The sequence below is a fragment of the Vicugna pacos genome, chromosome 3, assembly GCF_048564905.1.
Source record: "Vicugna pacos chromosome 3, VicPac4, whole genome shotgun sequence".
Taxonomy (NCBI): domain Eukaryota; kingdom Metazoa; phylum Chordata; class Mammalia; order Artiodactyla; family Camelidae; genus Vicugna; species Vicugna pacos.
The window spans coordinates 62,086,303-62,102,252 of record NC_132989.1 but is presented as its reverse complement, the minus strand read 5'-3'; the positions used below and the strand labels follow the sequence as shown (position 1 = coordinate 62,102,252).

The 15,950-nt window shown below is 37.1% G+C and overlaps 1 long non-coding RNA gene across 1 annotated transcript in view; it reads right to left on the bottom strand.

The window, feature by feature from the left end:
• LOC140695636 (uncharacterized) overlaps nucleotides 1-14,927 on the bottom strand; it is a 176,423-nt gene extending 161,496 nt beyond the window's left edge. The window contains exon 1 of the long non-coding RNA XR_012071340.1: nucleotides 14,865-14,927. This is a non-coding gene — a long non-coding RNA (uncharacterized lncRNA). The remainder of the gene's footprint in view (nucleotides 1-14,864) is intronic.
• Between the last annotated feature and the right edge of the window lie 1,023 nt (nucleotides 14,928-15,950).

Here is a 15,950-nt window from a genome sequence, read left to right as displayed (position 1 = left end):
GGATAAAGAAGATGTGGTATATTTATACAATGGAATACTACTCAGCCATAAAAACCGACAACATAATGCCATTTGCAGCAACATGGATGCTCCTAGAGAATGTCATTCTAAGTGAAGTAAGCCAGAAAGAGAAAGAAAAATACCATATGAGATCGCTCATATGTGGAATCTAAAAAACAAAAACAAAAACAAACAAACAAAAACAAATACAGGACAGAAATAGACTCACAGACAGAGAATACAGACTTGTGGTTACCAGGGGGGTGGAGGGTGGGAAGGGATAGACCGGGATTTCAAAATTGTAGAATAGATAAACAAGATTACACTGTATAGCACAGGGAAATATACACAAAATGTTATGATAACTCAGAGAAAAAAATGTGACAATGAGTGTGTATATGTCCATGAATGACTGAAAAATTGTGCTGAACACTGGAATTTGACACAACATTGTAAAATCATTATAAATCAATAAAAAATGTTAAAAAAATATATATCTTTACAAATTTTTGAAAGAAGAGTAGTATAGCTTCAAAGTATTTTTTATAGTGGAAGTTAGCACCATACACAAACTTAGTTTGAAAAATCCTGGTAAACATTCTATTCTTCTGAACAAATAGGCAATTGGCCAAACCAGGAAATGCTGAATTTATCCTAAGATATTACCTACTTACATGTGGTTTTGAGAGATTCAGAGCACATTAATCTTTTGTTTTATAGCCTGATTAGAATTTTTATCATTTTTGCTACTGGTATTTTAATTATCTAGCTATCCACCTGTCTTCATCCAGCCATCCATCCATTCACCCCTCCATGCATCCATCTACATACACATTTTTCTTCCTTCCTCTTTTCCTTCTACCCTACAATACCTGTAGGTGCTTACCAGGACCATATGTTCCCAAATATTTTAATTCTCTGAGAATCTAAAGAATGCTGAAAGGAGGTTTATCAAGACTTTTTAGGAATAACCATAATTCCTGATGAGACTGTGGGCATATTTTGTGCTTTTTTATCTATAAAATTCCCCCAAATGATAAGCAACAGCAAATGTGACTCATTTCCTTAGTCGAAATGACAAAAGGTAGCTGCACTGTGATTCACAATGGATGAGCTCCCTTACTAATGATGACTTTTGCATTTGCTGTTCTTCACACTAGTTGCTGCGTCAGAACAACTGCATATTTTGCACAGCGCTCTCTAGCAAATGTTTTGAAATTTACCCTCCAGAGACCATCTGCTATAAATGGGCTTCAGTGCAGTTAATGAATATTTTATTACCCTCTTTCCTTTCTTTGGTCTAGAATGAAAAACATGGGTTAAGTGTGAAGTGTCAAATTAACAGAAATGTTTCATTGAACCATTCATTCTGTGAAACATTTCTGTTAAGTATATGTGTGTCTTTCATGTAATCAATTTACTAATGCAAATATATACCGGGGAAAACATGAGTGACTCAATACGAAATGTTTAGTATTTTCTAAGCATAGTTTCTGGCACTATAAACGTATCACTTTTGATTGACTTGAAATAAGACAGTCATTGACTGATTGAACAAATCTGATAGGTCATATATTCTCTAAAAAGTCAAATGCCTTGAGAAAATCTTCTGCAGTGAAATTGTTCACATACCATTTTTCTGTTGTCACTATTTGATCATCTTTTGCCTCGTGGCCACATAAAATAGTGCTGAATTTCTCAGATCATTCATTGTTTGCCTATCAGAGAATTTTTGTGTGGCATGGGTCAAATTTGAAACTTTAGTTTCCCAAACTCCTCCCTTTTGGAATAACTCAGAAAATAACTCTGTTACTATTAGTTAAATGATGTCATGTAACGCCACATCTTTGCATTTGAGGAACTGCATGTATGTTTTCTATGGTATTAAAAACAGATGAGCCAAAATATTATGTGAGATTTGATGGGTTCATATTGCTCTGGCCACAGGACACATTAAAGAACATTTAGTGAAGACCTACTGTGTGTCTGATACAATGTTAAACATCTCAGTGTGTCATTTCATTTTAACCTCACCATCTCACTATTATAGAAGAGCTCATATCATCTACATTTATAGCTGAGGAAGTTTAAGATCAGAAAGGCAAAGCAATTTGTCCTAGGCCATACCACTTATAAGTTGAGGTTTGGGTTTGTCTAATACAAAAGCCTATTCGCTTTCTATTTTATCATGTGGATCCCAGCTTAGTAATGATAACACTTCATAATATAAATGCAGTTATTTTTAATTAGATTTTTAAAATTCACTTTTCTTTTTAAAAATAAAAGTAGAAATGGAAAAAGAAACATGAGTTCTTATTATGTGATAAACATAAGGCAAGATACTTTCAAATGCTTTCTACTGAATTCTTAAAATAAAAATTAGGTTATTTCTATAGCAAATATGATAGGTATAGTTGAAATTCTGAATTCCAGACTGCATCTTTAGTTAATATAGTCCATATTTTTCTCAACTAAGGTGGATAGTTGATTTTTTAACCTTGTGTAAACATTATAGGTATTGCATGTTTTGCTTTTAAATCAAGGATTGAGCCAGTTTTTTCTTGCTGGATTTATGTATGCATCTACCAAATATTTTGTGAATGCTTACAATATGCCAGGCACTCTTCTAGGTGCTTCAGCTGGATGGTGAAACAAAAATATCTGCCCCTATGGAAATTCCTTCCTATTTGATCTCTGGAGTTAATTTATATACTACATTGAAATATAGTAGTTATAGACAATATGTCCATATGATAACTTGTATATGCCACTTGTTGGATTTAAGATGTCAGTGTTATCAAAACAACAAACTTAAGGTGTATCTTAATCTACCGGTTGGTAAAATAATTTTGAGATCATGAGACAACTTGAAGATAGAAACAGCATTCTAAAAAGGTAGAGCAGGAAAATCAAAGGAGGTTGATTCTCTGGTAAAATCTCAGAGTGATCACAGAAGTTCAGGAAACTCTGCCTCTGTATTTCTTTTCCATAAAAAATAAAGTTATATATTCATCTCATTGAAGTTATTGTTATTTGGGTTTTTTTAAATATCCAGATTTTCTCATCTTGACAGATACCCACAGATATAGAGGAAAGACATAAATTCTAATACAAACATGAATCTATGTACATATTAAATGTTATTTCAGAAGTAAACTTGGTTATTTTCAACCACATTCAACCTGTATTTAAACCACATACTTCAGGTTTATAAAGCTCTCTGTTAAAAGATTGGTTTGAGGTATTTTAAGAAAAGATGCTTAACCAGAAAAAGTGATTGACCATTCTAAGCAGTTTTTGGTATTCAGGAGGGATGAACTAGGAAGAAGAGCCCCTTACCCCATGAAATTTAAAATAAGCTACTCCTATGTTATAGTTTCTTCTACATTTGCTTTGATTTCAGTTTTACCATTTTCTAAATTCTTGTAACATTTCCTCTGTATGACAAAATTCATTGTTTAATTAACTACCTTGAAAAATTTCCATTGTTTATGAGTCTCTTCTCTCTTCAGCATAATCACCCTTGCAGACAAGAAAGCTGCCTCTTTGGGTTATTTTAGCCACTATTGCTAGGGTTAGGACAGGATACTCAGCTATTAACTATGTGATTGTATGATTCAGGGATTCTTGCTTGGTGACTAAAGCATGATATTGTGATTTTATTGGCATATTTAAAGTTTCTTTATTTTAGAAAAAAGATTTTTATGAGTACATCTTAAGATAAATATGTTTTCTAATAGCACATACAAGTTTCATCTTTTGTTGCAATTTGTAAGAGCATTTCTAAGAAAGTACTGTTAGAAATGATCTTGGTGACAAATTTCATACTACTACTCAACATGCTGTTCTTTTATTCTTTCATTTAGCAGATCTTTCTTGGGCACCCTCTGTGTAGCAGGCATTATCCTAAAGTAGAGAGGAGGAGCAGGGTGGGTGGGATGGAAGCGAGTAAGGCAAAGACTGCACATAAGAGCTCTTCTAATTGGGAAAGCAGACTATAAACAAGTATGCAAATGTATAATATAATTCTAGATCATGAGAATGGAAAGTTCTAGAAAGAAATTAAAGCAGAATGGAAGGCGAGAGAGCAGTGGGGATAAGAGCTATTTTTGGTATCAAAGTAGCAAAGCCAGCAACACAGGGGTCCGGAAAAATAGATTCCAGTGCCTGAGTTAGAAATGAGCTAAGTTTGTTCCAGAAACAGCTAGAAGGCCAGTATGGCTGGAGCTCTGTGAGTGAGGCAAAGTTCTGGGGTTGGGGTACTTCGAGGGAGGCAGAGAACATCACTTAGGACTTAGGAGATAAAAGTAAGAGTTTGTATTTTGTTCCTCGGGTGATGGTAAATGACTGGAAAGTTTTAATCAGGGCAATGATTATCAGATTTACACATTAAATTGTTCCTCTGGCTAAAGGGGTAAGAATAGCGTTTTTGAGAGCCTGAGTGAAACTCAGGAGAAAGTGGGAGACCAAGTAACAGATGACAAAGGTAATCTAGCTGATAAATAATGTAGACTGGATTAGGGGCATAAGGGTGAGGTGTCAAAAGGGGCCAAATTCAGAAAATAACCAGCAGGTAGAACTGACAGGACTTGCTGATGTAGGAAATACAGCGCATAGTGTTTCATTCAGTCAACATACACAGCAGATGAAATCCAGAGTGACAATATTAACACATTGAGGTATTAAATAAAATGTTCTCAGCCCATCCTGAGAAAAGACGGCTTTCCTTATAAGAGTTGACCCGCCAGAGGATAAAGGGAGTCACAGAATCCTTTGTAAAGAATTCTTATTGATGGCTAATAATTCTTATGTCACTAATCAAGATGTGGAGGGAGAAAAACAAAGGATAATTTTTATGATGATCATAATTTTGTGAACAGTGTAAATGATCTGGATTCTAAATCACAAATGTTGAATGCTTCTGTTTTTATTTTGCCTCAGACTTTCCCTTTGTCCCCTGGTGACTGACAATTTTAATTATAGTAAAAACAGCAAAACATTTGACAACTTAAAAATTTATAAAACTGGACTGGTGAAGTTGAAAGAGGATGCCAGGCATACTTATTTTTTTAGTTATTAGGTACCATCAGAAATGTAGACATTCAGAGAAAGAAGCTCACATCAGAAAAATGACAGCTTTGTGGATGGCTCAAAAGGTAGGAGTAAGATATATTTTAAAAAATACCAGAGGAAAGGAGTGAAGCCTCCCAGATGTAGAGAATTCAGTGATTAAGTGTGTTGTCAATAGATTCTGACAGTAGGCATGCAATCAGAGTTCTGGTATTTCACACACAGGCACCATTCCACCAGACAGATAAACACACTACTAATTTTCTCACTGGGTTTGATGAGTTTATCTCAGTTCTTCTACAGTCAACAAGACAAGTATTTAATAGTATTTATTGTTGATTCCACTGGGAACACCTATTTGGAATATGGCTGATTTGTGAACACAGTGAGAGGGGAATCCGTTGATGATAGATAGACAGACAGACGGACAGACATGCACTGAAACAATTGTGGCCAGACTTTTGTAACCAAAAGGAGGCTAAAAATATTTAACATTGCATTATGTAAAATTCCTACTTTTTTTACATTTTAGCTCTTATTTAGGAATTCTTTGCAAGTTTAGAAATTAAAGACTAAAAAGAAACTAATGAATAAAATAACAGATTATTTGGAAGCACTCAAACTTTAACACTCAGTTCTCACTAAAAATCTCAATGTAGGAAACTTCTAAAAATGAAGCACAGTCAAACAGCATCGCTGATAATAGTTTTTGCTGAGATAAAGCCTGATCTTTCTAACTAAAGCTAGGCTCTCAGGTTCCCTGGGGAGAACAAGGTAACTTATGGTTGGAACTAGCGGTTAGCAATTAGAGGATGCACACTATAATAATTTCACTTAGCATTCAAACAACTCTAAGATGTGGTTATCATTATCTCCACTTCATAAGACAATGAAACAGACACTCAAGAAGATAAATATTATCTAGGACTTGTAAAGAAAAGTAAAGTAAAGTAAATGGTAGAACTATGATTCAAACTCATATTCTTTTCATGATATTTCTACACTCTTCTCTCAGTAGGTCACTTCTTTGCAGTAGGGAATCTTCCACTAGTTTGAAGGAACTGGTTAGGAGGTAAATTTTAGTTCAGGAAAAGGAAGTACCTTCTATCTATTAATCATTCTCCAAGCAAAACGGACTTTCTCAGGAGGCATTTCAATCTCTTCCAACTGTAAGGTCATAGGAGTCTATGATTATATTCTATAATGATGATGCAATAAATTAGGAATTGAATTCAACTTATAAAAGGGATGTTAGGTAGGTATCTACCATTGTTAACAGTACCCAGAGAAGATGAGGAAACATGACTGCAACCCCTTCACCACTGTGTAGAGACACCTGAACAGTCATTCTTCATCCTCAGTTGCTTTGTAAGGGCTAAAACTGGAGGAGTAAGGGCTGAAATCCTTGGGTTGTCAATACCATCCACAGGGTGCTACTCATGAGTTAATCCCTGTATTTCTCAGATCAACCAGTAAGAGTAAAATATCCCAGATATTTTCTGACCCTTTCCTCCTGCAAGTTTTGAAATGAGATCATATACCTACTTTACACATTGACAAAATCACACTCTGTCCTCTGATAGAGGCTAAACCAAAATTATTGGTCTGGCTGGTCTGGCTAGTGACTAGATTATTTTGAGTCCAGTACAAATACATTTAAGAGACAAAATTGCCACCCTAAACTAAACACAATGTCCTTATCACATAGACACTCCTCACTCAGGTGATGCATTAGAGTCACACCAGCTATAGTCCTATTCCCTGAGAAGTTGTGCTTTCTCTAATTTGTTTCCTCTTAGACTTTCACCTGTAGTTCTGATGGACTTATTTGTAATGTCTATATTCATAAAAAATAGTAGTTATCCCTATAATAATATCTATTTAAAAATTGGGATGATCATTTTTATTCTGGCTACTGATGATGGCAAGAAAAATTAACAGGAAGCTGAGAGATTTCTCAAGATGCCCCTGAAATACTGATATTTGCCTCTGCCCTCTAACCTCCTCAAATTAATTGTGCTTTATATTTGTATTGTCAGTAAGTACTATATGATGTGAATACTAAGACACTAGCATTTACACAGGAGATACAGACTGCATTTACTTCAAGTGTTGGCAAGCATGTGGAGCAACTGGAACTCTCTTACACTGCTGATCAGAATATAAAATGCTTCACCTATTATGGTAAATAGTTTGGTAGATTCTTAAGATGTTTAGTACACATCTATCAAATGATACATTCACTCCACACTAACCATTTACTCAAGAAAAACAAATATAGCTGTCCATCAGAGATTTATATGCAGATGTTAACAGTAGCTTTATTTGTGATATCCCAAAACTGGAAACAACACAAATGTCTATCCAGAGGTGAACAGATAAGTAAATACGGTATGTCCATATGGTAGAATACTACTCAGCAATTAAAAGGAATGAATTATTGCTGCATGCTACAACGTGGATGAATCTCAAAATTATTATGCTTAATAAAAGGAGTACACACTATATGACTCAATTTATATAAAGTTCTTTAAAAATCACAAACAAATCTTTAGTGACAGAAAGCAGATTAATGATGTCTGGACAATAAGGTAGATTGGGCATGGGGAAATGAGGGATTACCAAAGAGCAGGGGGAAATTTTGAGGAGTGATAGAGATATTCGCTCTCTTGGTTTTGATATCTTCATGAGTAAATACATATTTCAAATTTTAAGTTCTATATTTCCAATATGTGCAGTTTATTACATGTCAATTATATCTTAATAAAGTTATTAAGAACCTAAAGTAAATAAGAGAATTGCATGTTTTTGAAGAAAAATATTTATATATAAGCCTAGGATCATAATGATAGTTAAGAAATTTGCTTAACATTTTGTTAATACATTCAGAAGGAAGATAAGTCTTTTTAAAAAAATGACACACAATGCCAAACAATGGGCAGTGAGTATGTGTCACCCTGACAGCATCCTCTTGTCTATCCCAATGATAATTTAACTTAATTATAACCTTTACCTCTATTCACATTGGATATCATATTTGGTCTATGTTTAGCTTCATTTTGGTTCCATCTCTACTAAAAAGCAAAATGGACTTTCACAATGAAAACTAACCTCTTTTATAATAAATCTGAAACTAATACCATCTGTCATTGCCATTTATAATGAAATCTGACCTAAGCACCAGTCATGCATCCTGTAGTGATGATAATAGTTACTTTGCACATAAACTCCAGGAATAGTACGCAACTCAAAGAATAATGGAGTTGTACTTTAGAAAGTACCTTCATTTGATGTTCCTCAACCATGCTGTGCTTCATTATGAAGTTTTTTATTCAGTATTAATATACTCTGCTCCTGGTAGTAGCCTTAGTACTATTCTATATTTTCCCCTTTAATGATGAAAAAAAAAGTTTTGTTTGGTTGTATTGCTAATATCCTTTGTCATTTTAATATTGCATGATGTCACTCTAGTCCTAACCAGACGGAGTAATATTGCTGTTAGAATATATTGTGGAAGGAGCCATAGTACCTAGGCAAGTAATTGTTTGCAAGTTCCCCTTTGTATCTAAAGAACCTCCTTTGTTCCCAGCATTTACTAGTTTTAGACAGAAACTCTGAAGTTTCAAGTCTTTTAATACTTTGATACCCCACTGAGAAGCTGTGTGATATAGGTGGGATTAAATATCCAAATCCTGACTGAGAAAGTTTCTTTCCTCCAGGCATTAAAAAAGGTCAGCTGATAACTACCTAAGAACTCTGGCCATCCCAGGGACCTCACATTTAGACATTTAATAACTTACTCAGGAGAGATGGAATATAGCCTAAGGTTGAAAGCACTTACTTAAGGGCAGGGCTAGCTTCATAGGCAAAAGACCTGTGCAGTCACACGGCACCCTGCCATTAGAAGGGCTCTTCATTCGGTTTAGTGCTCTATTGTTACCTTTTGATGCTCAATAATTTTTGAACGAGGAGTCCCATACTTTCATTTCATATGCACTGGGTCTCACAAGTTAGGTAGTCAGTCCTATTAAAGGCTCAAACTATTTATAAATTGTGTGACCTTCTAAGAACCTACTTCCTCACCCATAAAATGGAAATAATTATTGTACGTACCTCCCAGGATTGATCTTAGGAGTATATGAGAAAGAATTTAGCTTAATATCTGGCATGCTATAAATACTAAAAAATATTGTCTGTTATCTTAGTTGTGATTACATCTGGTTCATTACTATCTGCTATTTTAAAATGTCTACAAAACAGAAAATTTTACTTCGACAACATGGATTACATTGTGCAATGTATATTGGTGTGTTAACTTTTAACATATACATGTAAGAATATAACTCTAAATGGATTATGTGTATCAGTGACTTACATGCCCCTTCTTTGGAATTCCTCAGGAGAATTAAGGCCAATATGCTGCATTTTACTGCATCTCATTGTCCAGAATAATTGATGATGAAGAACTTCATGCTCACCCCAGCGTGACAGTGGTTCTTCTGACTCAAGGCACCTGACCTCCCTTTACTTAAGAAAATTGCCATTATAAATTTTTTCCTCTGCCCCTTTGTGATGTAAATATTCCCCTAAACTCTTGCCAGTTTTACAACCCAGGAATGTCTTTTTCAAGGGCCTGGGAGCCATCCCTTCTGTAAGCACCAAGGAACATAGCACGTCTGTCTCCCAGTCTCTGTGGGAAGGCAAGAGCCAAACTTCAATAAGCAAAAATTAACAAACACAGATGGTCTGATCACACAGACCAACCTTCCCCCTAACATTCTCCTGTATTTTTCACTAGTTTACCCCAGCACTTACGAACCCTCCACTTTCTGTTTCAGTGGGGTTGAATTCAGTCTCTCTCCACTACTGCAATAGTCTTGAATAAAGTCTTCCTTGACTGTTTAATTCCGTCCAGTGCAATTTTTCTTTGACATCGAGGACACTCTAAGGGTAGGCTTTATGACATACCATTTAAAAGTGTGGCCAGGGAAACAAGCTATATGGATTCAGATTCTGGCCACACACTGTATCAGCTGACTGTGCTTGGGCAAGTATCTTAACTTCTCTGAATCTCTGTTTCCTGATTTATATATTAAAAATATTATTAGTCCCTACTTTATAGAGTTGTAAGAAATAAATGAGATACCCTTTTATAATTCTTACCTAGGTTAAGCTTGGCTAGATAAACATTAGCTATAAACAAACACCTCAATGAATGCTGGCTATTAATATTAGTCACAGCATAAAAAAGATATTATTCAGTCTCAGCTGATAAACCAGGCCTTCATCATCTCTTTTTGTGACTATTCGAAAAGTTTCTGATCCCCTTTTCAAATCTATAGTCTTGCCCACCACTTTAATTTACAACACTGAACCTTCCTAAAATTCAGCTTCTATTATTTTTCCCCATTCTTATTACCTCTCAATGTTTTCCCATTACTCTAAGGATAAAGTTCAAATTCCACAGTACGGCATTCAAAGGACACCCAGATCTAGCCCTGACCTTATTTCTTATGACCCTCCCACTCACATCTCTCTCAGTTCATCCTTTCGCTTATCATTCAGGATTTCTGCAGGGTGCTGTCAGCATTGCTCTGTCTACTCCAAGTCTCATACTAATCTTTCTGCTGGAAAATCCTTCCCTTTTTTATCTCCCACATATGGAGACTCACTTAAGTGTCAAGTCCCCTGTGAAATCTTAATATTTGTTCATTTTCTAACTGACTTTATTTATATTTTAATTTCAAAATAACCTAAGTTCATTGTATAACATTCACAAAATTTAAAGGCAGAATGTGGGGATTATTTATTTAACATTTCTCCCCTTTGTCATACCCCTTCTGAAAGCTAAACATTTTTAAGAATTTGGTTTTCTTTTTTTCATTGCATTTATAAACATTCATACATAAAAACACAATTTATATACACAAAAATGTAATCATACTGCACATACAATTATGAAACTTGCTCCTTTTTTAAAAACAGTATTTCACGAGTGACAATCATTTACTCCCACAAAGATCCTATGAAATAGGAGGCAATATTATCTCTTATTTTCTAGCTAAGAAAACAGTTTCAGAGATGTTAACTCTATTGCTTAAGTTCCTCTGGATAGTACGAGACAGAGATGGATACAAAATAAAACAGGAAGAGATGGATGTCTGACTCCAAAGTGCTTTACCTCATAAAGAATGTTGTTAGTATGTGGACAGGCTCAATAACCAACAACCAGGCTGATAATGGATTGGGAGAATGAGGGGGGTGGGGGTTGAGGGACCAAAGGCATTGATAAGAATAATCAGGAGGCTCTGCAGGAATAAGGTAGTGAGAGAGCTGGGAGAATGGAATGTGATCATCAGAGAAAGGCCAGAATTTGACATCTCAGCAGTGGAGTTGGGGGCGTGAGCTGGCCTACTGGGAAGAGCTCCTACAGGTAACTGAGAAGCACAAGGAAGTTTGAAACCTTAAACCTCCCTTCTCACAGAAAGTGGTGGAGGGTAGGCAGGGAAGCTGAGTTCAGTTCCCTAAAGCTGACACCTGTTGTCTGGGGTCATGGGACTACATGTGTTTCTTTGTTTAGGAAATTGGGAGGAGTGGTAGGGAAGGTATGGCTTTGTTCTCAAGGTGACCAACTGTCTTAATTTGCTCTTTTCCCATGACATGGGGCTTTCAGTGCTCACATGGGAAAGTACCAAGCAAAGCAGGATGAACCAGTCACCTTGCTTGAAAATAAACTTTTCAAACAATTCCTCCCGTATTTCTACTTCTGGCTCTCAGTCCTACTTCAATCTCACTCAGCCTTGAAGCCCACCTCGGATGTCAGTTTCCTTGAACACTAGCACCATCCGCAGTTCACAATTACCATTGCTTTCCTTAACTTTGCTTTTACTTAATTTTTAGAATTTGTGACATTTTATCTTGAATCACATTTTTTGTCATGTCTCTCTTGTATTAGAATTTTTTAAATTGGTGAGTGACACAGATGCAATTTTATCTTTTACATATAACATTATCCCAATAATTTTTATTATTAAGTAACAAGCCCAATTATTATTTAATAATAATTATCAGTTATCCCTAAACCATATACTGAATAACTCGTCCTTTCCCACTGATTTAATCTGCTACCTCTCCCCTGTGGTGAGTTTCCCTATGGGTACGGTTCTGCTTCTAGACTCTTCCTTAGAATTAAAACTCCTTGGGGAGAAACCATTATCCTAGCCATTATGAGTCACCACCATCATTACTACCAATACCAAACTCTGTCCCTCCTACTTGGCAGGTGTTAATACATATTTACTGAACTTAATTAAAACAAGCCTACTATTGTTATAAGCCCTTTTTGACATTTACTGCCTTAGATCCAATGAGAAGATTCATGGCAATTTTATATTTGCTAGATCTGAAAGGACATATCATTTAGATATGTTTGCATTACAAAGCCACAAAAACCTGCTCAATATTTTCATAACTATTTACTTGAATTGGATTTCAAATATGACATTAGATTAGGTTCTAGAACAGAAAAATACTTTACCATTTCAATTTGAAGCAATCAAAATATTCATTTGAAAACTAATATGAAGATTAGAAAGTGCTTTTCAAAATTTTTGGAAAACATGGACACATTTCTTATGAAACAAAATATTTTTTAAAAAAAATGAAACCATCTGGTAGCAAAGGAATGGTTTGTGGGACAAAATCATACACAAGGTTATTGGCAAGTTTCTAGCTTTTGTTTTGGGTGGTTAGGCTCATAAGTGTTTATTATAATATTTAAAATAACTAATTAAATAATAACTAAAACATGGGTCATGTACAGACTGATCATGAGAGCACATTATGAACTACAGGTTATGATTAATCCAATTCTGCGAACCTGAAGTACAATAAGAAAAAAATGATGAAGCTGTCAATAATGTAGATGAATGGAAATACATATTGCCTGTATTGGCCGTATTAAATATCAGCTCACTTTAACACGTATGTACTGAACATGTATTGTGGACTTAGGATTCAGATTTTTTGAGAAAGTAATTATTTTGAGGTCATTGGAAGCTTTTAATTTTTTGAAAGGAATTACTATCTTAAAAATAGAACCAGTAATATAAAGTACTTCATTAAATAAAAACTGCTCTCTGTGCTTTTGACTATGCACTTCATTAATTACAAAATTTCAAAAATATAAATTCAATGTAGAAATATTTATTTATATTCATATATATCTTCCACGATCATTGGCTATTTTAAGGAAAAATGTACATTTCAGGAAAACGTTAGCTGTTTATGATAATGGAGGTAAATCTTTATTTTGGTACTCATCTTTTGAGTATCCATTTTTACCCCCTTCCTTCTTCACCTGACTATATCCTCTTCAGCCTTGTAATACAGCTGACAAAAAGCTTCTACTAGAAGTAGGAGAAATTTCAGCTCTGCCATTTTCTTGTGTATGAATTGTAAGTATTTTTTGTTCAGTCATTTCCTCACCATTTTGCAAGGGATATTTTAATTAACAAAAGAATGTACTCTGGAAGTCCACTTAAGCATTTGCTTGAAAGTAATCAGCTAGAGGTGAATAAAGGCATGAGGGCATCTCAAGGCCTCTACTTGACGGAATCCTCCCGTCCCCACCTCTACAAGTCTTCTGGCAATACTTCTGAAGAACTTATTTAAAAGTTCACGACAGTAGCAACAACAGAGATTCTCAGAAGTCAGACTTCTGAGAATTTATGTCACGGAAATTATAAGTAAACAGAACAAGATTTACAAACATAAGTGTTCCCAGAGCATTATTTCTAATATTGAAAATTTTCAACTAATTAAAATTTTCAAGGAAGAGCCAAGATGGTGGAGAAGGATGCTGGTAGCTCACCCTCTCCCAGGAATACACCAAGAGTGACGTCCACGGACCCACCCACCCAATCAGAACACCTCCTGAACTCTGACTGAATATTGCCTTCTTCAAAAGCCAAAACTCACCACAAGTCTTGTAGGAGAAAAGAAAAAAAGAAAGAAGAAAAAGCAAAACAGTGAGTGACCAGTCCCACAGGGAGGGAGCGGCTCGTTCGCTGGGCCTCCCCCTCTCCAACCGAGAGGCCAGAGGGATGGAGGGGGAACCTCAGAGGCTCGGATCTGTACAGAATAGCCCTTGACTGACAGAACTAAGTTAAATGGGCATGAAGGTGCCTGTGACCCTAAGTCCTAGACACGAACCGGCAGGTAGGGGACAGGCTGCCCGAGCCGGGCAGAGGACTCGGCCAACTGTACAGAGGCCACTTCAGGGCCTGCAGTGTTCTGTGTGCCATGGCTGGGAGGGTATATAGGTCAGAACAGCCTGGGTCTCCATAAAATAAAAAAAAAAAAAAAAAGCAAAGCAACATTGCTGGTGTGCCCTGTGGGGAGGGACACCACGGCCTTTGTCTCCACAGACCCACAGCACCATTACTGGCGCGTTTTGGGGAGAAGAGAGGCGGGGCTCCGCCACGGCCACCATGTTCTCCTCTGCGCGGCTCCCAGGCAGAGGTGAGGCTGAATCCTGAATCCATACCTAGGGGCTCTGCAACCTCCTAGGCGGGACTGAGATTTGTTTACAGCCCCAGGCAGCGGGGACCATTCTGCCCTGTGCCTCTGTAAACTTGTGCCACTAAGACAAACAAACGAGGAGTGGAGTTCTTGACACTGAGCCCGGGTGAGGGCTAGTGGGCCACTCTCTCTCTGAGCCCAGGCCGCCTACCCAATATGGACCCCACGCGGCGCGGGGAGCAGCACTGAAGTGGGGTGACCCACCCACCTACCGTGAGCTTGGCCCCGGATGCAGCCCTCTTAGCGGGTGCGACTGCCCGCCTACCGAGCTCGAGGCTGGCGCCTGGATGCAGCGTTGTTAGGGGTCACCACTCGCCTGCCTGCCGTGCACGAGCACGGCGCCGGAACGCGGCGTTGTTAGGCGGCGCGACCCTCCTGCCTGCCTTAGGAGCGCGCGCTGGGTCGCACAGCTGGGAGGAGGCGCAATGCTCCCACCCCCACCCCACCCCCGCCTACCGGCACTGGGAGCGGCACAGACTGGGGGCGTGACCAGGGGCCTCTGGGACCGGCGAGCAGAGTTTGCGCGGCAGGGCAAGGGCAGAAACGGTGAGAACCACAGAACAGAAACGAGGCCCCACTCAGTAGCCAGGGCAGGCTCTGGCCACCACAACACCGACCACTCCCTCAATCAAAGGGATAACAGACGAAAGGCATGGAAGGGTGACTTGGCAACCACCCATACTTAAGAAGGACCTATCCACAAAATTATTAAAAGCACACAGTCTCCATGGGAGCACATCCACTTTTTTTCTTTTCTTTTTTAATTTTTAAAAATTTTAAAATCCCTTTAAACATTTTCTTAAATTTTTTTTAAATTTTTTAAAATTTTTAAAAAATTTGTCTCAATTTTATCTTTATTTATTTTTGTTTTGTTCTGTTATTGATTATACTCTGTTTTCAAATCCTTTTTTGTTCTTTTAAATTTTTTTTAGTTTTATTTCCACACCTGCTTCAGATAGATAGATACATAGGTCGATCCCTTCAGGACCACAGTAGATAACTGATACTGTGATATGTGAAAACAATATAAGGGACCTATGGAATAACATAAAGTGTGTCAACCTATGCATAATAGGGTTCCCAGAAGGAGAAGAAAGAGCAGGTATTGAAAAGGTATTTGAAGAAATCATGACCGAAAACGTCCCAAACCTAAAGGAGTCAGATATCCAAGTACAGGAAGTGCAGAGGGTCCCAAACAAGAAGAACCCAAACAGACCCAGACCAAGACATATTATAATTAGGATGGTCAGGGTTAAGGAAAGAAATGATTTTAAAGGCAGCAAGAGAAAAACAAAGAG